Source organism: Gopherus evgoodei, chromosome 7, assembly GCF_007399415.2.
Source record: "Gopherus evgoodei ecotype Sinaloan lineage chromosome 7, rGopEvg1_v1.p, whole genome shotgun sequence".
Taxonomy (NCBI): domain Eukaryota; kingdom Metazoa; phylum Chordata; order Testudines; family Testudinidae; genus Gopherus; species Gopherus evgoodei.
Genome location: NC_044328.1, coordinates 7,029,185 through 7,053,196, shown reverse-complemented (window position 1 = coordinate 7,053,196; position 24,012 = coordinate 7,029,185). Strand labels below are relative to the sequence as shown.

General features: G+C 44.7%; 1 protein-coding gene across 1 annotated transcript in view; it reads right to left on the bottom strand.

Moving 5' to 3' along the window:
* The window catches only part of SORCS3 (sortilin related VPS10 domain containing receptor 3), a 495,944-nt gene that overhangs the window by 193,303 nt on the left and 278,629 nt on the right, over nucleotides 1-24,012 (bottom strand). The window lies entirely within an intron of this gene.

The window sequence follows — 24,012 nt, the reverse complement described above, 5'->3', positions numbered from 1 at the left end:
CCTTGCTGAGCTAGAAGTGGAAGTTTTCTGCCATTGGAAAGGGGAGATTTCCCAGCCTGGCTGGCTGTGTCAGCCGTGCGGTCGGAATTTAGGCACCAGTTTGTGCGTGCGTCATACTTACCATCCGTACTGCAGTGATTGGTCACATAACATTTAATGAAGCCATTTTTCCCCAGTGTGGGAAAATGAAATTGTTCAATTTTTGCAAGTAGGGAGATAATTTATGCCTCTAATTTTAATTAGAAAGTAAGACCAGTATCATAAAATGTCTTTCTTCTATATTATCTTTTACCATTCCCTATGTCTACGTTACCAAGAAAACTCATTGGAAAACCTTAACTCAGCTTCTCATCTTATTAACATCTTGAGAAAAACAAATCATATTACAGCAAATGTCAATACAATGAAATAAAACAAACAGTGGGGACTAAACTACAGATATGCTAATCACAGCAGGTTATTGATACAGTAGCTGATTCTAACAAACACTACTTGCTTTTCCATTGGAAATAAAATCTAGGATCCACCTCTTAGCTGCAGACCTGAGATTCAATACAACTTTGTTCTGTATAAAAACAACAAGGAGTCCGGTGGCACTTTAAAGACTAACATTTATTTGGGCATAAGCTTTCATGGGTAAAAAACCTCACTTCTTCAGATGCATGGAGTGAAAATTACAGATGTAGGCATTACATAGTGGTCACTGTCACTATATAACCAGTCACTATATAATGCCTGCATCTGTAATTTTCACTCCATGCATCTGAAGCAGTGGATTTTTTACCCACAAAAGGTTATGCCCAAACAAATCTGTTGGTCTTTCTGGTGCCACCGGACTCCTTGTTGTTTTTGTGGATACAGACTAACATGGCTATCTCCTGATACTTGTTCTGTATAGTGTCTCCATATAAACATTGCTCTAGAAAGCTTTCCCAAGTTAAACAATCCAAGACAATTTAGGGGCACAGACGAACACCTAACCAGCTACCACTTAATCATACAAGTTCCATTAGAAAGAATGGCAAGAATCTGCATTAGGCCCCAATCAAGCATAGCACTTGAGCAGATCTTTAATTTTAAACACGCAATAAATCCCACCTGAAACATGAAGTGAAACTGACTCGAAATCAGAAGTGTAATTGCATAGCCTGCCTTTCCATTGCACAGAGCTCAGTGAGATGCAGAAAGGGGGCCATCAGGAAAAATAATGACAGTTAAACCATTTTTTACAAATTCATTCTGATTTAATTAACCAATTTTGATTAACAGAGGAAAGAACTTTTCTGCGAAAGGGTGGTTGTTGTTTTTAAATAAGTATATGATTTTTAATCTGCAAGTTTCCATTTTAAAAGCAATTTTTAAAACTACTATCCATCATCAACCAGCTTGAAGGGAAAACAAGTGCTCTGCAGAAAAGTCCCTCACCAAACTCAGAAATCCACTATCCTGAGATGCTGTTGACCATTCACGGCATGTCTCTTTGGGTATCCACAGAAGAATATTCTACTTGCACAACATCATAAAGCAATCTTTGCCTAGTGGTACTTTACTGGCAACAGAAGGGTACCTAGTGCTGTAATCTGCTTGCCACCATGGGCAGCTGGCTAACAGAAGACATCTGTAAATTGGTAATGGAAGCTCGAGAACCTGAGGGCACCAACCAGGAAAAGGAACAGGTCAGACTCTTAATCTTGGATTTTTTCCCTCTCTAACCAAATTAAAGCATATGTCTCCTTTCCTCTGGACAAGAAAGGCTTTGCGTTTATTTCCCATTTTAAAAAAAAGCTTTTGCTATCACATATAGCTTCAGCTGGAAAGTTCTGTGCTCCCAGCTATATCTGTTTGCATTCAAAGGGTATTGCATGTGTAAAACAGACATTTGTAGTGTGCATTAGTAACATTTGCTTGCATCTGCAGAATGGTAAGAGAGCAGGATACTCCAGGTGGACCATACATTTCAAGGCAGGATACTTGGGGAATAAAGAGATTTTCCACAGTGATGTCACTAAAGGTTACCAAGCTAACAAAGCCATATATTAAAAGTTTACTAGCCAAGTCTTGTCCTGAGCTCTTTAGATAGAAAGCTCGGGGCAGCTAGATATTGTCTGTGCCAGATTTTTCAACATGGTAGATATGCAGCAGGATGTACAGGGGTCCTGATCCTGTTCCTTATGTATGCAGTCACAGTGATGTCAATGGGGCTATTCACGGGGGCCACGGCTGCAGAACGAGGTCCGAAATGCAGGTACAATTGTGCATTTGATTTGCATGTGCCTTTGCCATGACTGTACATATGACAGTACTATCATAGTGGCATAACCAGAATAGCCAAAGCCACAATGGAGATATTGGGACGCGCTTTGCCGTAGCATAAACCCCAGAATTCTAGGGAGCTCAGTGAGACTCTTTCTCCTGATATCAATGGGCTTTGGATCAAGAAAACAGAATGTGGGAGGAACAAAGAAAAGAATTCTTTGCATCCACCAGCAACACCCCCGTCCTTCAAATTCACCCTCAGCTCAAGTCCTAGTTCCACTTTTTCAGTTCCCAGCAGTTTGTAAGTAACACCTGAACGCTGGGAACATACTGAAGGATTATTGGTGGCCTGTGTATTCCTTGCACCCCCTTTTCCCTACCCCATTGTGGAGTGTCTCAGGAGTGGTAATTCTACCCTGGCTCACTAGGCTGGCTTGAGCAAGCTCCTTCATCTCCCTGCCGCATTGAAGATAATAAAAACAGAGCTCATTATCACTCACTGGGAGGTGACAAGATCGCATTCCTTCCTTCCACCAGTGTTTGAGATTTGTCTGGAGACAAATCAAATGCTGTCTCAAAACATGCACAATCTCAAATGCTCCTGCGTTTTCGTGCAAACCACATCATCTTAGAAAAGGGAAAATTTCTGGAGTGCAAAATGGCCCAGCACAAAATTACAAACCATGTTTCCCTAAGTACAGATTCTCTATAGTCATCGGGGGGGGGGGGGGGGGGGGGTTAAACTTTGGATCTTCAGTACAAAACACATAGCCTCCTACCACTTAAGCTGAAGGAGCCATGTTCAGTATGGGTAAGTACAGTCACTAGGGCCAGGTACTAGGGGAGACAAGATCATATCCACTACCCCACTCGGTCACACCAAAAGCCCTCCAGACTCTTAGCTTCAGTTTTTTTGAATGAGATCCCAAATCCCCACTATCTCCACATTCACGTCCCGTCTGAAGTCTCACTTCCTCCCACAAAAAGTGAACTATACAAATAAACCATCCAAAGCCTCTTCTCCTCTTCTGGGCTTCCCAGTGCACTCTGCCTACCCAGAGCCTCCTCCACTCCAAGCATTTTGGGTTAGAGACCATCTTCATTCGTACAGCCTCAAGCATATTGCCAGCACTTAACAGTCAGCAGGGGAGCAGAGACGGTTTCCTTACATTGGAAGGGGCACAAACCAATGCTCTGAGCATCCCACATCTTGCAACCAGGGCTGTTTGTCAAATAACAAACCTGCCAAAGTGTGGAAACTTAACCGGCAACCTTAGTGAGAAAGAGGAGGAAAAGAAGAGCTGCAAGAGAGACTGCCTACAGCTGACCTTGTTAAGGGCTCGTTACATAGGCCGCCTTCTCTCCTCCTTCACCCTCCTGCTCCTGCAAAAGACTGTATCATCCTTTCTATCAAAAAGGGTGGGGATCGCACTGAAGTATCAATATTACTACCCTGGGTATCGTCATTATAATCCATCATTCCATGCAACATTGGCCACAAACAAAGCAGCTCAGAAGAAATAGGATGTATGAGAATGGTAGCAAATAAAAGGCTGTTCTGTGTTTTTGCAGCTGGGGCCAGTTCAGTTTGGTGGTGCTTTAACTGGGGACAGGGGCAGGGGACTGATAAGGAGGAAACAGCGAGTGGGTGATTTGGGGGTTATTTTATTACTATTTTTCCACTGCAAAAAACCAAACCAAAACACCAAATAAAACAATTTTGTTAGAGAGAAATCACAGTACATTTTTCAAAGGGCAAAACTGCCACTTCTCATTATGGGGCCCTGACAAAGGATCCGCCCCACTAGCGATTCAGATTAATCGCTTTTCATTAAGAGCCAATAAACAAACTCCAGCCAGAACGAGCTCCTCTGCCAGTTCCTGGTGTTGCCATTTATAATTGCTAGAAGGAACTGCCAAGGAGCACCAACGAGTTGTCAAATGTAATTTATAGTTTTTTAAGATCTAATCGTTTTCTATAATATTAGATTAAATGGCAGCCTTTATTAAAAAGGAAATTACATTTCACCTTGCTGCATTCTGGAGTATATATTTTTGTGCCATCTGGGGTTTGAAAATGGGACTGGAGAGGAGGTGTTGATTACTGGGAAGGGGAAGTCCTTGAAAATGTACTTGAGCTGAGGACTGCTACGATGTGGCTGCAGCTCCAAAGCTCATCTACGCCTGAACGGCGAAGACCTGGTCTAACTGGAAACCTAAATGAAGCTCAGGGCTGCAGCAGGAAGGCAGGTGCAATAAGCACAGAGGTTACTGGTATGGAAGGTGTTCTCTCTTGTGAACCCCATCAGCTGGATGATCCTATATGGGTGACATTCAAGACCCCACAGCACGCAAGTCCCATTCGGGGGTTAAGCTGGGCTTCGGATACTGTGTAGGGTCCTGTGCCCAATGTGATTTTCACCCACATAACTCTCCAACAGATCTGGAAGACAGTCAAGTCGGAAATGCCTGGTTCGTTTTGGATGGCAGTGCTTGTTTACAAGCCTGGAGAGCTTGCGAACAAAGCCAGCCAAAGCTGGAGCTGTGGGTGGGTGTGATTATTCTGTTCAGAGCATCTCTGCGTAAGCACCAGATGAGAATGGTTCCTGCTCTGAAAGCCCCAGCCTGAGAACAGGGAGTCTCATCCGGGGCCACAGGATCCCTTGCAAGGGCAACGTTGTGCTCATGCCCCTGGGCTGAGATTTTCAGAGCCCATCAGGAGAGATAGCTGCACAACTTCTACAGAAGTTAATGGGAGTCGTAGGGCTAAATCCTCAGGTCGGCAACAAGAACCCAACCCAGAGGCTATATTATTGAAAGTAACCACTGGCTTGGGTGGGAAGCAGGGAGGCACTCCACACCTGGCACGGAGGATGGAGCAGAGCCAAGGGCAATGGGAGAAGGTACAGCTGCATCACCTTTTAAAAGGGTGAGCCTGGGAATCTCCATACTGAGCCACAGTGGGCGGCAGTCACTGAAATATTGAGTGCCACTAATGGTGCTAAGGTAACAATACCCCTAGGTGGGACTGGAACCTGTGGAGCTGAAGGTCTGAAAGCACGAGCCTCTGACACTTGAGCTAAAAGCCTAGTTGCAGTGGGAGACTCATAAACCTCTTTACAAGCGCTAACCACTAGTAGGGGACAAAGTGTCACCTGGCATTAGTATGGCTTTCACTAATACTCCACTACGCCTAGCACTCAGAGTCCCCTTTGGCTGCCATCACCTTCCATGGTTCAGGAGTGAACCCTCAGCGCACGGAAGTGCCAAACTGTGGCTCCCTCTCACCTGCCCTGCACATCAATCCAGCTCCGTATCTGTCTTGAACTGTATTATCTGTGTCATTAATCGCACTGTAGAACATTCAAACCAAAAGCTTTATTGTCCCTTCCTCATCTGGCTCTCCTTCCCCAACAGAAGGCAACGAGTCTGCTTTGCACCTAGTGGATTCTTTGATTAAAATGCCTTTTGACTGAAATTGAAACAACCTGCCATAAAAGACATTTTTATTAGTATCAGGTTTCGTGAAACCCTTTTATTATATTTCCCAACCAAACATACATTTTGATTTTAAATTACCAGACCATGTCTCTTTAAATGGGCACAGAGAAGTTTTACAGGTGCAATACCTCCAGCAATAGCACCACATTAGCTGGAAGCATCCTAGTAAATGAATAAAGAAGACACGCTCAAAATAAATGCCTTTTGTTCCCAGAAATAAATACATGGAGCTTAACTCTTATTTACAGCCTGCTGATTTTCCTGTTCACTTGTAATATGCTTTTCACGAACTGTGTCTATGTCAGAATTTCCAGCCTCACTTTTATTTCCCAACAGAAAGTGTTGAAAAAAAAACCAAAAAACAAAACCTTCCAAACCTGCTGAGCGAAAGAAGAGCTCTGTTCCTTGGCATAAGGTCAGTAACTTCATCATTAGCAGTACATTGCACAGGTTTGTGATTAAAAAATGAGGTTTGTCTTGAGAAGTGACTGTAAAAATGGCACCCTGTTTATTGCCTCTGATATTTCCATATCAGATGTGCTCATCTTACTAATGAAAAGATGATTTTCTACCTGCTAGACATACAGGCTCAAAGTCTAGCCTGACTCTTTCTGGAGCTTGCTGGAATTTTTCATGCAGACAGTTTTCCTGCTTGGGAAAAAAAATGGTTTTATCTAAGGTGAAAATAAGGGAATGTCCATTCCAATTGAAAGTTTTGTTTAATTTTGGCTTAAAATGCAGTTTTGTTTCAGCTTCTCAGCTTAAAAAAACAAGATCAAATGATGTTTTAGTGTCAACATGTTAATTCAAACCAAAGATTAGTTTTGTTGCAACATTAAAGATCATTTATGTTTACAGAAACCAAAACAAAACAGAATGAAACAACGTTTTAAGTCAAAGTGATACAAAAAAAAGTTTTTCTTTCAAAATGTTTATTCAAACCAAAATTTTTAAGTTCTCATCACTTCAAAAACTCCTGCAGGAAAACCAATATTTTTCAACCAAAACATTTCAAATGACAATTATTGTATTGAAAATGTTGGTCTTCTGACCAGTTCTTCCCTTCCTTTTCCTCCATCATCGTCCACTCAGTTATACCGTAGCAACCTTACTGTCTTTGGATCATGTGATACCTCTGCAGCCTGACTGTCTTCAATAGGATTTGCACAGATGTAACACATTGCAGCTAAGGTCCAAAAACTTTGAATCAGTTCTATTTAAAAACCAATTTGGTTAAAACATGTCAGGGCCAGGAGAGCAGCAAAAGGGATTTGTTTGCATCAAGAGTGAGAGCAAGAGAACTGAAGGAGGCTGAGCTCCTGGTGGGCGAAGAGTGGACTGGACAGAAGTGCTCCCGGACTGGCTGAGGATGCCAGAGCTGAGTATGAGAACATAAGAACATAAGAACGGCTGTTCCGGGTCAGACCAAAGGTCCATCTAGCCCAGTATCTGTCTGCCAACAGTGGTCAATGCCAGGTGCCCCAGAGGGAGTGAACCTAACAGGCAATGATCAAGTGATCTCTCTCCTGCCATCCATTTCCACTCTCTGACAAACAGAGGCTAGAGAAACCATTCCTTACCCATCCTGGCTAATAGCCATTTATGGACTTAGCCACCATGAATTTATCCAGTTCCCTTTTAAACATTGTTATAGTCCCAGCCTTCACAACCTCCTCAGGTAAGGAGTTCCACAAGTTGACTGTGCGCTGTGTGAAGAAGAACTTCCTTTTATTTATTTTAAACCTGCTACCTATTAATTTCGTTTGGTGACCCCTAGTTCTTGTATTATGGGAATAAGTAAATAACTTTTCCTTATCCACTTTCTCAACATCACTCATGATTTTATATACCTCTATCATATCCCCCCTTAGTCTCCTCTTTTCCAAGCTGAAGAGGCCTAGCCTCTTTAATCTTTCCTCGTATGGGACGCTCTCCAACCCCCTAATCATTTTAGTTGCCCTTTTCTGAACCTTTTCTAGTGCTATAATATCTTTTTTGAGGTGAGGAGACCACATCTGTACACAGTATTCGAGATGTGGGCGTACCATGGATTTATATAAGGGCAATAATATATTCTCAGTCTTATTCTCTATCCCCTGTTTAATGATTCCTAACATCTTGTTTGCTTGGATGCTGTGGTGACAGAATTTACTTTGGGACTTTTGAGGACTGTTTTGAACTGTTTGTTATTCAGCCAGCTCTGGGCATGAAGTGGTGTTAACCTGGAGAAAGCCTGTGTGGGTGCCTGGAGAGAAGGGGAAAGCGAGATAGGGCTCTGCAGAACCATGGTTGGTGGGGGGTCATGCCTAAAGGGTAGGCATGCCCATTTACCAGGGAGGTCTAGGTGGGACACACAATGGCTATCGCACTGTGCTAGCGTTCCCCTTTTTCATATGTTCAAGCACCTTCATTGCCACAGGGAAGATGTGGAGACCGGATAATGGGCAGTTGACCAAGGACTGTGAACAGCGGGGGTTGCTCTCACCACTGCCCCCAGGATAGAACTGTTTACCTAAGCCAAGGAAAGGAGTGGAGAGTGTGTGTGTGTGTACGGCTCCCTTTTGCTGCTAGCATAGGAGGAGAGCCATGCGCTCTGCCCGAAGCCCCTTACTGAAGCCCCTGATTGTGACAGGCTTCAAGCTTAGGCTTTGGTGTGAGACCCATTGGGGCAGATACCCAGATACACTTCAGGTAGGGCACTGAGCCCCAGAGCTATGTGATCCTGCAGAGTTTGCTGGTTGATATGCTGGTGTGTAATTAAAACCAAAAGTCTGCATGGAAAGGAGGTTCTTGTGAGAGGTTCGTCAGGGGTCCCAAATGGGTTTTGAGAGGCTTGTTTGGTTGTTTCTTCATGGGTCGTATAGCGTGGATCCCTCGCTGAAAACTGGTTATGCTGTGGTTTCATTGCCCTATTTGTATGTGTGTCTGTCCCGTTTTTCATTATTCAGTAATAAATACAGTGGTGAAAGTCACCTTTAACACTTAAAGATTGCTTGGATTTTATGGGATTGTGTCAAAGTGAGTGCCAAGGTATAAAAAGCCTTACGGTTGAGGTACTTTTATAACACATGCTCCATAAAACCTTATAAAGTGAGTGCAGTGCACTTCATCCTTTCAGGTTACAGTGTTATAGTTCTCAGAGCTAGTGATCTGATGCTATTCTCATTAATTAAATCTGTTATTAATGGTAATTTTCAAGCCATAAAAAGTGAAGTTACAAGAAGCTAGACTAGTGTAGGTCCAGAATCGTTAGCTCTCAGGAAACCTCAGGAGATCTGTACCAGGAGTTTGATGGCCACAAGTTGGGGAAATCCCTGTCTCAACTTTAAGGAAGATATTGAGCCTGAGAAATTGGGCTGGGGCTGTCTCTTGCTAAAGAAAATAGCATCACAAATTTCAACAATTCTTCATCTAGGAACATAGGACTGGAAAAGACTTCCTAGATCGCTGAGTCTAGTGCCAAGTTTTTGAAGGCCACCCCATCATATAATCCCATCCATAAATGTATCAGGTTCCATCTTCCAATGATTTAGGTTGTTTTCCTCCACTATTCCTGCTGGGAGGTTGCTCCAGAACCTCATTCCTCTGATGGTTAGAAACCTCCTAATTTCCAGCCTAAATTTATTCACAACCAATTTATATTCATTTGTTCTGATGCCAACACAGTCCTTTAGCTTTAGCTCTTCTCCCTCCCTGGCGTTTACCCTTTCGACTTGCAAAATCCCCACTCTATTACCTCTAGATTGCTGCTTGGAATCCAGCCCAGGTTAGTAGCCGTTACTATCTGAAGGCTGTCCTATCTGATGGCCTCTGTCAAATCAGTTTGAGAGCCTCAGTATACTTCCCAGAGGACAGGTGTCCACATCACAGAACACATCGCTATCGTAGTTATCCTCAGGGAAGAGACAAAGACTGGACATAGAAACAGAATTTTCCAAAATATCTTCTCATCCATTCCTAGCCAGGATTGGGATACACTGCCAGAGCTACAAGCGAAGGTTTACTGGCACTTTACCTGACCTGGGATAAACAGCACTTTGGTGCAATGCAGCCCTTTTCACAAGCACCGTGCATGTCGTCTTTGGAAAGTGATCTTGTCACTACGGCGCTTTCTTACTCAGCAGATCTGTTCCCTGTGTGTATTCAGCATCAGATCTGCTGATTTTGGGGATTAAAGTGAGCTTTTGCTCCTTTATTCTCCCGTTACGCCTGCAGGCGTCTATATTCTTGGACATCTTCAATAGTTGTTTTAAGTAAGGGCTAGTCTCAACACGGAAGTTGCACCAGCTTGAGTGAAGGTGTGCTTTTAAATGGTGCAAAAAGCCCGTATGGATTTTCTCAATTCAATTTAAAAAGCTGCTTTCTATTGATGTAGCTTGTGTTGGTAAATTTACAGACATGTTTTAACCAAATTGGTTTTTAAATAGAATTGATTCAAAGTTTTTGGACCTTAGCTGCAATGTATTACATCTGTGCAAACCCTATTGACCCTATGGGCTTTTGCCAGGCGTTAGATCTGCTGGGTGTGTGAGGGGGTGAGGTTTGTGTTGTGTGGACTGCTTAATTTTGATTCTTTTTTTAATTTATGGTACGGGTGCCTGGAGCCTCCGACAGGCCCTATTGCTTCTGGACACATCTAAACAAATAACCAGAAAGAAAATGGAGATCACCATGATGACCTTCTTTACAGGTGTATTGCAAGGCTTAATTCAACATGTGAATGGAAACAATGGTTGTGCTGATGGATGGCCTCCTAGCCATGGTTAACAGGGAGGCATCCATCTTAGTTTGACTAGCCTTGATAGAGCTCTCCTCAGACAAGTGACAGGATTGGGGAGAAAGCACTGAGATGGTATCACTCCTTCCCCTGAAACCATTCCCACAGAAGAGTAATGGGTGATGGCTCTTTTGCCAGAAAACCTTTCACCCATGAAATCCCAAAAGGCTCTGCCCATTCTTCCATCCTATTGAATACCTGCACAAAACAAATGAAAAGTAAGCTGCCATGATCTCAGGTGTGACCCAATTCTGGGTAACACATGCTAGGAGAACACAGGTCTTTGTCCCTATCCGGTGGTTGGGCCCCACAAGAGGTTTATGGCCATAGAACAAAGGGCGGTGTCAAACGGTCACTGGCCCCTTTAAGAGGGAGCGGAATCCAGTGCTTTTGTGATTGATTATCCAGTGCCGACTTGGGCTTAAGGGAAGGCACCTGGGCCTTATAAAGGGGAAGACAGCTGCTGGAGAAGGAAGGCTACCCACTAACCTTTCGCAACTCAGGGAGGTAAGGGTGCTGGTAGTGGGAGCTGTGGCAGAGGCTGCAGAGAGCAGGAATCCCTGAATAAATTTACCAACACAAGCTACATCAATAGAAACCAACTTTTTAAATTGAATTGAGAAAATCCACATGGGCTTTTTGCACCATTTAACGTTAGCATCAGCCTCCAAATACCACATACACAGTCTACATTATGGTATTTCAGCACTTCTGGTCTTTGCTGAACTAGGAAGAGCAGAGAAAATGAAAATCAATTCATCCAAAAGAAAATTCATTTGAACCTTGGAGAAAATATTCAGTTCAAGTTTTGGGCAGTCTTTGATGCTTGTTGTCTCCAAGCCGGGCCAGCTCTTGCATACAAATTAGCATGTGCACACCCTCATTCCTGCTCGGAGATCCCTTCTAATTAATGGGAAGCAGTCGTTAAGATAGACGGGGAGAGCTGAAAATCTAGAAAGAGCTATGCTAGACCTTTCTTCTTTTTACTTTTTCATTTAGCATCAAATCATTTAGCACTGAACTAGTGGTACAGTAAAACCACTGCAGCAAGCACTGTAAAAAGACATACATTTACATTTTCCAAAAGTGGTTTCCAGGTGACACGTCTCCCCTGGTCCCAGCTCAGAGGATGAGCTTTTTCAAAAGCACTGTCAGACGGCCTATTCTTTCAGTTGTGAGATGTTTTGTGTCATTGAATGTGTCTCCTCTGAAAGCCCTGTGGATGACAGGTTTTCCCTGAGATGCCCAGAAATGCCTAACCTCACAGAATGGGGTTGCGCTTTAGCAAGTGAGTGATACTTAAACAACCACGTGTGATTACGTGTAACCGGGCACTAGCCAGAAGAAGAGATTTGTAAAGTTTCTAATCAATGTTTGGCCTTGATCTGTAGACTGGTGCTTTGCGCAAGCTCGATCAGCGGGGTTCTTTTGTCACTCTCTGCTTTTACGTGCAGAAGCCTTAATTGCTGTAAAATCCCAAATATGGTTTTGCATAATACAGAATCACCAACTTTCTACAACAGTAGCATTGTTTCCATGCTGTGAGTATAAGGGAATAGGTAGCATTTGTAGTTATAACATATATATTATTTGAATCAATGCACATTTGTGCTATTCTCCATAGAACACGAGAGCAATTATCGTTGTTGCGGTAACTTAACAAGGTAAGCAGAGAAGATTGTAGAAAATAGTGCTATGGCGTAAGCAAAGCCTATGTGCACTAAAATTCATGGAAAGGAAGGGACATTGAAAACACCATTTATATAACAAAACTTCTGTGGTTATAGTGCAAACACTTACACATGTGAATAACTTTACTCATGCTAGTTGCTCCATTAAAGTCAAAGCTATTTGTGTGAATAAAACTACTCTTGGGTGTAAGTGTCTGTAAGACGGGGCTCATATACATTAGAGTATTTCATTTGAGGATTGCATAATGTTTCACAACCATTAAATTGATATATTTTAAGAAAATAAAAATTGCATTATGGGTCATCCCAGAGACTATTAAACCTGAATAAATCTGTAAATACCTTCATGCTTTGCACTGTTTATTTCCTTTTTGCATTTTATTCAGTTTGGAGAGTGAACATAAACAGTAGTAGGAGTTATCTATGGTCACCGATTATTAGAACCTGATTAGCTGTCTTCGGGCACGTCCCCCAATATGGGCAGAGACACACGCTCGTTCTGCTCAGGCTAACAAGCTATAGAGTGGACGCGGCAGGGCAAGTGACCCACTCAAGTGCAATCCCACTGATCCTCTGGGTGCGAGCTTGGGTGGATAGCCTGAGCCACACTGTTATAGCATACGGACCTGAACAGTGTTAGAACATGTCTGTCTACCCATGCTGGGAAACACCCTCCCAGCTGCTGCGTAGACATAGCCCTAGACACTTATATGGCATCTATTATCTGAGTGTCTCTCAATCTTTGATGTATTTATGCTCGTGCTCACCACCACTGTGCAGCAGTAGGGAAGTGCTATTATCGCCACATCACAGATGAGGAACTGAGGCACAGAGAGGCTAAGACTCACATCCTCAAAGGTATTTAGGCACCTAACTCCATCTGAAGTCAATGGTAGTTATGCACCTAAGTATCTTTGCAGATCTGGGCCTACGTGATGTGCCCAAAGTCATGCAGCAAGTCTGCAATGGAGCAGAGGGTCAAACACAGGTCTCCTGAGTTCTAGGCTAGTGCCTGAGCCACCTTCCTCTCAAGAATTAACAGGATGCTGTTATGTTGTGGATGGAAACATTTCTGTTAAACTTAGGCCTTGTAAAATCTTTTTAACCCAATCTACGTTTTAAACCAATCTTGACCTGACATTGTCAAAGTCAGTCAGGCTACGCAACATCCTAGTGAGGTAAATATGGAACCCAATTTTTTTACAGATAGGTAAATTGGAGATATAGAAAGGAAGTTAAGTGATTTGACCAAGGTCACAAAAAGAGTCAATGACTTCATTGGGAATAGGACATAAGAGACCTACCTTCGAGTCCCTTACTGTAATCCCACCACATCTCTACCATATTCCAGTGTATTACAAATTATATATTGGCTAGAGTCCAAAATCTACTGATTTTGGATGCGAAACCTTGAAAACCAACCAGATACAATTCTGCCTATAGGAATACATCATATATTTTCTGTTTCTCCAATTCTTGTATTGTTTAATTAATAAGGGACACGTGCAGAAACAGAATTTTTGGATTTTGATAATGTTCCCTTTCCTCCATTAGTCACACCATTGTGGTGTCTTTGTGTTAATTCTTCAATACTGAAGTAGGGGCTATGTTATAGAGCAACTTGGAAAATTATTTCATGAACATTTTCAAAATGGAATAGATTTCTCAGTGTTTCTTCTGGACCCACATTCCATTTTTTCTAAAAGTTTGGGTGATAATTTGTAGTCAAATTTTAATGGACATTTTTTCCCAAGTGCATTGTTTATTGAAAAGCAAATTTTCTTACTGAAACTGGATTTTGGGTAAAGAAAAAATTTAGGAAGTGATTTAGACAAATTTCATTTAAAAAAGCATGGGAGAAAATTTCACAAACAAACGAAAACTTAAATAGTGTCCATAATTTTTTCACAAGTTTTATTTCTGGCAAAAAAATACCTTTTTTTAAACCAAAAACCACCTTTTTCATGTAAAAATATTGACCAGTTCTACCATGTTGTTATGACATACTCAGTGTTCCACATTTTCAGTTTTTACTGATTTTTACAAATAAATTACCAGTTTTTTTTAATTAAAGGATTTTTACTAATTTACACCCATTCATCAATCTACTCAATATTTTTTCAGGTACTTATTTTTGTTAAACTCAACACTTTACACAATTGTTGTGTCCTGAAGTTCTGAGATGGAAGCAGTTGCATAGTGTAAAACACAGAACGCACACCCAGCGGAGGTCAGAAAATCAAACTACATTAATATCTCACTCTGATTGGCTCACCATGAGACGCTGCCCACCTATTCCGTTGTGTCTGTTTACTACAGTGCTGAAGTGAAACGATCAATCCTCCATAGGTGAAGAGAAGGCAAACCTGGGGCGAAAACACAAATCTGTGCCTGAATATCAACAAGAAAATCAGTGCTTAGAAATCCTGAAGTAAAGTAAAGACGGGAGTGAAGAGGATGCATTGTGCTGCGGCACTGAGATCAGCACTCACGCTGACAGAATAAAGGAGCATGTCGAAAGCAAATGACACAAGGAGCTTAAAGAAGAAAGTGAGCTTTAGGATATACAGTCAATATCGGGAGCTTTCACCAGGGCTTTAGCCACAGAGATGGCACAGCACAACTGTGTCAATGAATTTGTGTGCGCTCTTTGTTTCGCCAGACAACCGCTGTTAATTGCAGAGGGGCCTACTCGTGACTTTGTGCGACAATCCCCGTCCAGCAGCAAAACCCCTTCCTAATTCAGACAACCTCACTCATAAGCATCTGAAAGAAAATGATGATGCTTTAGTATCTAAACTGATGGAACAAATTGATGGAAATGTGGTGTCTAGTCTGATTTTTGACGTCTTCTGCTGCTGTGGACCATCTGATTCTTTTTCATTTTTCATTTTTTGATTTCAAAGCGAATAAACCCGCATTGTTTTGTGCTGATGTGACATTCATCCCCTCTGCTGACAGTCCTTTTGTCCACGCAGCAATAACGGACATGTTTGGGATGCACCAAGTCGCTTGTAAAGAAGTGGCCACAACTAACACAGATTCTGCTTCCTACTTGGCTAAGTTTGCACAGAAGATTAAACTCAATTAGAAACTGGAGCTGCTACGTATTGCCTGTCCTGCTCATCTGATTAACATTGCGCTGTCAGCAGCCATTGCTATGGAACAAACGAAAGACGTGAAATCTTGCACCACTGGATTTGGGGCCGTTTTCAAGCATGCAAACAAGTTGAAGGTTTTGTTTTGTACAGTGCCAGACAAGTGCAGAGCCGACTGCTGTTACCTAGCCCTGTTGTGCCACATCGGTGGATGAGCTTGTACTTTGCTGCCTGTCATGTAAATCAGTGGTTCTCAGCCAGGGGTCAGCGGCCCCCTGGGGGTCTTCAAGCCCTTTCAGGGGGACCATGGAGCCCCACAGCTGAAACTCAGAGCCCCAAGCCCCTCCCCCCCGCAGGGTTGAAGCTGGAAGTCCCAAGCCCTGGTGTCCCCCCACTCCCTGCTGAAACCCCGATACAGGCAGAAGCCCTGAGCCCATGGGCAGAGTTGAGGGGGCATGAGGGTGTTGCCCTCCCAACTGCAATGTCTTACCCAGAGTGAGGCAGTCCTGGGGGCAGCTCCACCCGCACCTCCTCCTCTCCCCCAGCCCCCTTCAGGCCACATCTTCTGGCCAGGTCATAGACAAAGGGGAAGCCGGAGCCAGGCAGTGCAGGGCAGCTGTTCCTCTGGCTGGTGGTGCCATGGAGTGAGCAGCCGTGGCATTCCCTCATCTGCTGCTGGTGCCTGGGGTTGCAGCTGCCCTCAACTCCCAGCCCCTTTTGACCGCTCATGTAGTCGGTCAGAGCTGCCCAGGCAGGGACCCAGCTTTGGGGCCGGCAGACCTCTCGGGGAACAGCCACCGGAGGGAGAACCCTCCCAGCACACAGCTGCTAGCTACCCCTTTCCCTGCACCTTCAGCTCCCTCCTGCCCAGACACAGCTGCTAGCCACCCCCTCCCTGCACCCTGAGCAGTTTTCAGAATCCCCCCTTTGAGTTACATTTTCTGGTTGTGTCCCTGCAGAACCCAGACAGGCTGGTTGGCCTGTTGAGGTGGGTTAGGGCCCCCCAAAATAGAAGTCAAACTGCATGTATGCTCAAGGGTCCCATCTCTGGCCCAGAGCCCCAAGTCCCCCCTCCCTGCTGGGCCCTGGAGTTTTATAGAATGTGGAGAGGGGGTCTCAGAAAGAAAAAGATTGAAAATCTCTGAGGTAAATAATGTGTGGACTGTGCTAATGCATCTCCTGGTTTGTTGCTTCTCAAGCAGAAACTCTGAAGAGACGAGCAAATAACCAAAATGACCACTTGATTCTGCACGCCAAGGAAATGTCCATTGTTGAAAACTTGGAGTCACTGTGTGACCCACAGAAAACATTGGAGTTTTCTCCAGCTGCTGCCAACACGTTTGCCTATAGAGATGTTTACTGGACCCTGACACCCAAAATCTCTGCTGAACAGAGCACAAAAGCTGCAGGAGAAACATATGGTGAGAAAACCCCACTGTTTCCAAATATCCTTCCGGCCTCGGAACATGCGAGAATCAAAAGAGCATTCAAGACTTTCATCACAATGCTCAGCGAGGAATAGGAGACTACTGTGGCCCACAATCGAATCTCAAAATGTTTGGTGCCGAAGATTCTTTTTGATATGGCATCCCGGTATGGCATCCCTCCCTCAAGGAGATTTTTTCAGCAGGCTACGATGGTTATGCCAGACTGTTTCAACCATTTGCCAGTAAAAATGAAACTTCAAATCCAAAAGGGGGATTTGCTATTTACAAGAACACGCCTAACCCTGACAATTAGAGCCCTGCATGGATATAAATGTATATCCATGGATGCAGATAGCTATGAATAGAAATCTGTATCCATTGAAGCACAGGGCTCTCCTGGGAACCACAGCAGCGAAAGGAGCAGAACGTGGGGCCATCACCCTCAGCAGCCTGTGCCCCGCGCTGGCAGCTCCTCCCGTGCGACTGTACCACCCCCAGTCCTGCCCCGGTTGCTCGTTATTGAAGATATCAGAGTTGAACATGAGGGGCGTGGCCTCCCGTTCCATCTTATCCCTCACCAAGGTTGAAGCACAACGTTTGTGGTATTGAGTATCTGCTCAGAAGCATCAGGCTGCGAATCCATAAACACAGACTCATGACCTCACTGCAGGCACTCAGGTACTGATGGGCCAGGAGAAGGCTAGCTTGCATCAATGCTCTCGGCTTCTGAATTGGCTACAATGTGGCCCAATTCACACACCACAACCCCAGGGAGGCAACCAGTGCTGTTTTACTTGCTGACTCTTCATGTGGTGGTGTCACATGGAGTGGAAAAGAAGTAGCTTTGCGCTGACGAAAACCCAAGCCAAGCGTAAGATTGATGCCTGTCTTCATTTTATTTTTCTTTCATGGGGAAATGTTGCAGCCCCCAACTCCTGCTGTTTAACTAGAAATCCTATTTATTAATTACTTACGTTACAGTAATGCCTAATATTCCCCAGTCAAGAATCAGGGCCCCGTTATGGTAGGCACTGTACACACACGTAACATGAACAGGAGTCCTTGTGGCACCTTAGAGAATAACAAATTTAGTTGAGCATAAGCTTTTGTGGGCTACAGCCCACTTCATGTGATGCAACACGGATGCTGCAGCCCATGAAAGCTTATGCTCAAATAAATTTGTTAGTCTCTAAGGTGCCACAAGTCCTCCTGTTCTTTTTTTCCAGATACAGACTAACACGGCTGCTACTCTGAAACAAGTAACATGCCATCCCTAAGTCAGAGAGCTCACGGTCTAAGCCGATGGAACTGATCAATGGAGTAGGGATGGATTAGGAGGAGAAGGTAACGACAGCAACATAATGAAGAGAGATTGGCAGAAAAGCAGATGTCCTAGCTCACCACATGGCTACCGGACCCAGAGGGGACTGATCTGGAGGGATGACAGTAGAGAGAGGTCTGAAGGGAGGTGGCAGCTTTAAAAATTATGAGGTAGTGTTTCCCACCATGCAGAGGGGATGGCCTGGAGGAAAGTACCATGATGGTGGAAGGAGGAGAAGACAGAAACACAAACGGGGCTGGCACTAGAACGGGGTCAGGAAATATTTTCCCTTCTGTGAAAAATGTTGATGAAAATAAAAATGTCTTTGTTTTCCTCCATGTGAAAATCTCCATTTCGATGGAAAGCATCTGACCAGCTTTCGCTGGCCTCGTTGGCAGAGTGAAGGTGAGGGGAGGTGAGTTAGATAGCTTGGTGGGTTAGCAGATCTGAGAGCCAGGTTAGGCAAAATGGTGAAGGCCTTATAGGCAAAGACAAAAATGTGGTGGAGGAAGGGGAGCCTCTTGAGACATATAAAGGGGCCAGGGGGGTCATGGGGTCAGATTCCCTTAGCTCCCTCCATAAACACAACCCATTTCTGGAGATATTCCTCCCAGCTACTCTCAAGGAAACTGAGTCCACCTACCCTACCTGGTGTAGGGGCAGATTAGGGGTAGTGTGTTGGAAGGAGGGGGACACAGTGGAGCCTGTAAAGCCTCAGTCCCAAGTGAATGGTTTTGCAGGAGGTCCCAGATTTGTGTGGACCAACCCCTGGTGTGACGTTCCCCTCTGGTGTTATCTGTACCGGCAATCTGCCAGGTCACTCCAATCCTTGATTCTGGGAGCCAACCTTACCCTGTTCTGCTGTGAGAACACCCACTCCTGGGCTGTTCACACACAGCCTCTGGCATGTAAGCTGCTCCTTGGATTGTGCAACCGAATGACACTAGCCAATATCTCCTGTCCCAGACACAACCCTAGGAACCTCCATCTTGCAATGTCCAGTTATTCCCGCTGGACGCTGCAAGCTTATATAAGTTCATCAATTTAACAAAGACATTGATATGTACCAGGCTTCTTCTCCCAAGGAGAATCTCTGACATGCTTCAAAACAAACACACTGCTTTGGGTAGAATAAACAAACAGATTTATTAACTATAAAGATATATTTTACGTGATTATAAGTCAAAGCATAACAAGTCTGATTTGGTCAAATGAAATAAAAGCAAAATGCATTCTAAGCTGATCTTAACACTTTCAATGCCCTTACAAACTTAGATGCTTCTCACCACAGGCTGGATGGTTGCTCTTCAGCCAGGCTCTCCCCTTTGATCAGTACTTCAATCACTTGGTGTGGTGTCTGTAGATGTAGGTGGAAGAGAGAGAGAAAGCATGGCAAATGTCTCTCCCTTTTATTGTATCCTTTCTTCCCTCTTAACTTCGCCCACTCCCCCTTCAGAGTCAGGTGAGCATTACCTCATCACATTTCCAAACTGACCAAAGGAAGGGGGGTGACTCCCTCGAGAGTCCAACAGATTCTTATGTTGCTGCCTAGGCCAGCGTCCTTTGTTCCTCTGAGACTGGGCCGGGTTTGTCCCATACATGCCCTGATGAGGTGTGAACTGCCTCTCTACTCTTGGAGAGTTTTTGCCAGGGCTTATTTTAAGCCAGGAGGACACATTTTCAGCTTCAAAACTACATACATGAAATTATAACCTACAACATTACTATAACATTACTGTAATAGCAATGCTCAAGGCATCATGAGCCTTCCAAAGACACCTGACATGACAAACTTTGCATTGGCTACCACACATTCATTTTAGTAGGATGAACATGGGGGTGTTGGGTGTTCCCCCGAGATACCAAGCTTCACACCTGGTCACTGCACTATCTTCTGCCACTAATGAAGAACACGAGGGGTATGTCTACATTGCAGCATGGGCTGCAACGCAGGCTAGCCACCCACGTACAAGCCCACCCAAGGTCCTGGGTCCGTTCTCAGGCAGCCAGCCTGTGCTGCAACACTCACCTGGCTATTTTTTGAGAGCACGAGCTCGAGCAAAGCTAGCACTTGTCTGTCTATGCAGGTTGGGAGGCTTGCTCCCTGTTGCAGTGTAGACCACTGGTCCCCAAACTTTTCAGGGTCACGCCCACCCTTCCACTGTGCACACACCGCTCCTGGGAGCCAAGGCTGGGAGCGGGGCCAGTGATCCTAGGTGGGGGGGGGGCATGGACAGTGGTAAGGAGACACAGCTGGGGGCGGGTCTGGGGACAGGGAAGGGAACAGAGTTGTGGCCAGGAGCCAAAGCTGGGGGTGGGTATGGGGCTGGAAGCCAGGGCCATGGCTGGGGCAGAGCAAGGCTGGGAGGTGCTCCCTCCCGGCCCCTCGTGGGGGCTGGCCAGGGGCCATCATATTCACCCCACACACACACAGACGGGTGCTTGACCCACTGCTTGGGGGCCACTGACTAGTCACACCCTGTAGCGTGTGCGTCTCTTTGGTTGTTTCCTCCAAACAAGGGCTCTTGCAAATGGAAGTGACACTGCCTGTGCATCGTAAACACAAAGCTGGTGAGCTACCTGTACCTTTCAACCCCCTCCCAAATCCCCAGCTCTTCACCTCTCCTCACCCCCTCATTGTTTCCATATACCCTTCCAACTCCCACCATGCCAGCTCTCCACGCTCAACTGCGTTGTCAAGGTGGGGGCCCTGCTTCGGCTGTTTCTCAGGTTCCCATTGGATGATTGCTGCTGGGTGTCAACAGCAGGAATCAAAAACGGTTATGTTAGGATATAGATATTCAGGCCTGTCTGCAAAGGCCTATACTTAAAGAATTTAGGTGTATTCTTATCACTTAGCTAGTTATAGAGGTATAAAAGAAAGAATCAAAATCACTGTCTGTGTAATGGCCTTCTCTTACTGTGATAGGCTAAGGCCTTCAGCTAAGATGTAGTTAGGCAGCCATAAGCTGGGAAGTGTATGGTCACATCCTCACATTCCAAACTAGTCACATTGAAATAAGGTGCTATTGGGCTATTAGGAATATAATGCTGTCCTGATATTCCTATCATCTCCAGAGAAAGGGAAGAGCCTAGAAGATGTAAAAGGAAACTTAGTTTGATCGCATCCTGTCTGGCAAGAACTCACTTATCAATAGACACAGCCGGAGAACCCTTATGTCTGTATAGATGTAGTTGTAAAATACTCACTTCTCTATTGTTTTGTATGTTTATTTGCATGATCTCTGTCTGGTTCTGTAATTGTTTCTGTCTGCTGTATAATTAATTTTGTTGGGTGTAAACCAATTAAGGTGGTGGGGTATAATTGGTTAAATAACCATGTTACAATATGTTAGGATTGGTTAGTTAAATTTCAGTAAAATGATTGGTTAAGGAATAGCTAAGCAAAACTCAGGTTTTGCTATATAGTCTGAAGTCAATTAGGAAGTGGGGGGGGAATGGGAACAGAGACTGGGGATGGGGGAATTGGGATCATGTTTTGCTAAAGGGGGAAATGGGAACAGGAACAAGGACACAGGCAAGGCTTTGTGGAGTCAGAGCTGGGAAGGGGGACACTAAGGAAGGAAACTGAAATCATGCTTGCTGGAAGTTCACCCCAATAAACATCAAATTGTTTGCGCCTTTGGACTTCGGGTATTGTTGCTCTCTTTTCATGCGAGAAGGACCAGGGAAGTGAGAGGGTGAAGGAATAAGCCCCCTAACAGGTTAGATACAATTTTTTTTGTCATAAAGGGGACAACTGAATCTGTGATGATAACCATGACTGGGGTGTGAAACCCAGAACAAATGGCAGCACCAAACTCCCCTCCGACAGGGAAAAGCATGAAAGCTGGCAATAACGCTAAGGCTACGGTTTAATCCAGAAATCAAAGCCAAGTTTCTCCTGGCTTTATCCACGCATCGCTTGAAAACTAACCTTTATCCTCCTCTGGATGCAGTAATGTCTGTTTGTGTACAGAGGAGCGGGGCTTTTGAGGATGGATGGTGCTCACGGAGCTCTGACTAGTGCAAAAAGAAACCGTGCAGGTTTCTAAGTCCTGGAAAGGTTCTTTTCTGAGATCCAAACCAGGATTTTGGAGCAAAATGAAATAGAGCCTGCCCCCAACACCTCCATCTCAAGTTTTCCAGGAGACCCTGTGCATGCTGGGATAGAGCATTTTCTAACATTAAAGGGCTGGTAATAGCCGGGCTGATGTAAAAAGACTGCAGCTGCATCTTAAAAAGGTGGCAAGCGCACAGGTGAGGTGGTCGGGGAATAGCTTGTCAAGTGTGCATAAATTGCTCAGTGACAGCTCTTTAAGAGCAGCAAAGAGTCCTGTGGCACCTTATAGATTAACAGACGTATTGGCGCATGAGCTTTCGTGGGTGAATACCCACTTTGTCATGTATCTGACAAAGTGGGTATTCACCCATGAAAGCTCATGCTCCAATATGTCTGTTAGTTTATAAGGTGCCACAGGACTCTTTGCTGCTTTTACAGATCCAGACTAACATGGCTACCCTCTGCAGGAGCGGCACTAGGGTTTTTGGAGCCCCAGGCAGGGGTCCTTCTGCGCTCCCAGTCAGCGGCGGCAATTCTGCGGCGGGGGGGGGGGGGTGTCTTTCCGCGCTCCTGGTCTTCAGGGCATTTCAGCGGCGAGTCCCGGAGTGAGTGAAGGACCCGCCACAGAATTGCCACCGAAGACCTGGAGCGCGGAAGGACCCCCCGCCGCCGAATTGCCACCGAGAGCAGCAAAATGCTGCCCCCCCCCCAAATCCTGGTGCGGTCGCCTAAATGGAAGCACCGGCCCTGTCCCTCTGATACTTGAGCTCTTTAAGACACACTGCCCCTTTATTAATATTGCTGTAGCTGTCAATTTAACTCCGAGAGGATCCTGCTGAGATCCGGGACCACTGTGCTCGACTCTGTTTATACAAATGGTAAGAAACATTCCCTGCCCCGACACCCAAAGCTCTGCCTCCATTTTAAAGAGAGGGAACTGAGGCACAGAGAATAAGCAAATTGCTCAAATTCACACAGGAAGCCTATGTCAGAGATGGGGGACATAGTCCAGACCTCCTGATTCCCAGCCCAGTGCCTTATCCTCCCAGGCCATCCTCCTCCCTTATGCTGCAGTCTTTGCTACACTAAGCACTTTTCGTTACTTCCATGAGGACATCTAGCAAGAGTGAATGTGTTTTGTTAAAGATAAGAATTTTCCATATGAACAGTACTGAGTTGCTTTGGTTTATTGCATTGTTTCTGAAAAAGAATTTAACAGAAAGATAGTTCGAGGTTGGGGTGTTTTTAAGAAACATAATTGTGCCCTAGTGTATTAAATTCAACCTCCAGATATCTACGGCACAACCGTGCTCAAATCCCCCAAGGACCGACATCCCTGTTCCCAGAGCCGCTCTCCACCCCGTCTATTATTTTTTTCCCTCCTTTTTAATAACAGAACATGCTGACTCATTATTATTGATTGATTATTCTGCTGACTGCAAAGCGTCGCTGCCCCTCCTGGTTAATTCAAAACTACCTCATTTTTCATACTTCATAAATTAATATAGTATTGGCGCTGAAGCAGTAAAGGAGAAAGCTGCATTTCAGGGGGGAAACAGAAGCGTGAGGGGAAGGAAATCTTCTAAACCTGCCCTGCATTAAGAATCTGCCTCTGCGTTAGACCCCACTGATGGGCTGGGTAATAAAGCACAGCCGCACTGATATTTACTGGCATTTCCGCTTTGTCAATGTAACCATGATAACCCTTAAGCCTCAATCAAGGCAGTGCTGGCCCACCCCAATCATCAAAGCAGCGGCCAGACTAAGCATCAAGTTGCTGCTTTCCTGATTCGTGTGACGAATGTGGGAAGTTTCTCCAAGAGTTTTATGAACAATATGCCTCTGCCCATCACAATTTGTATTGTTATGCATCAGAGG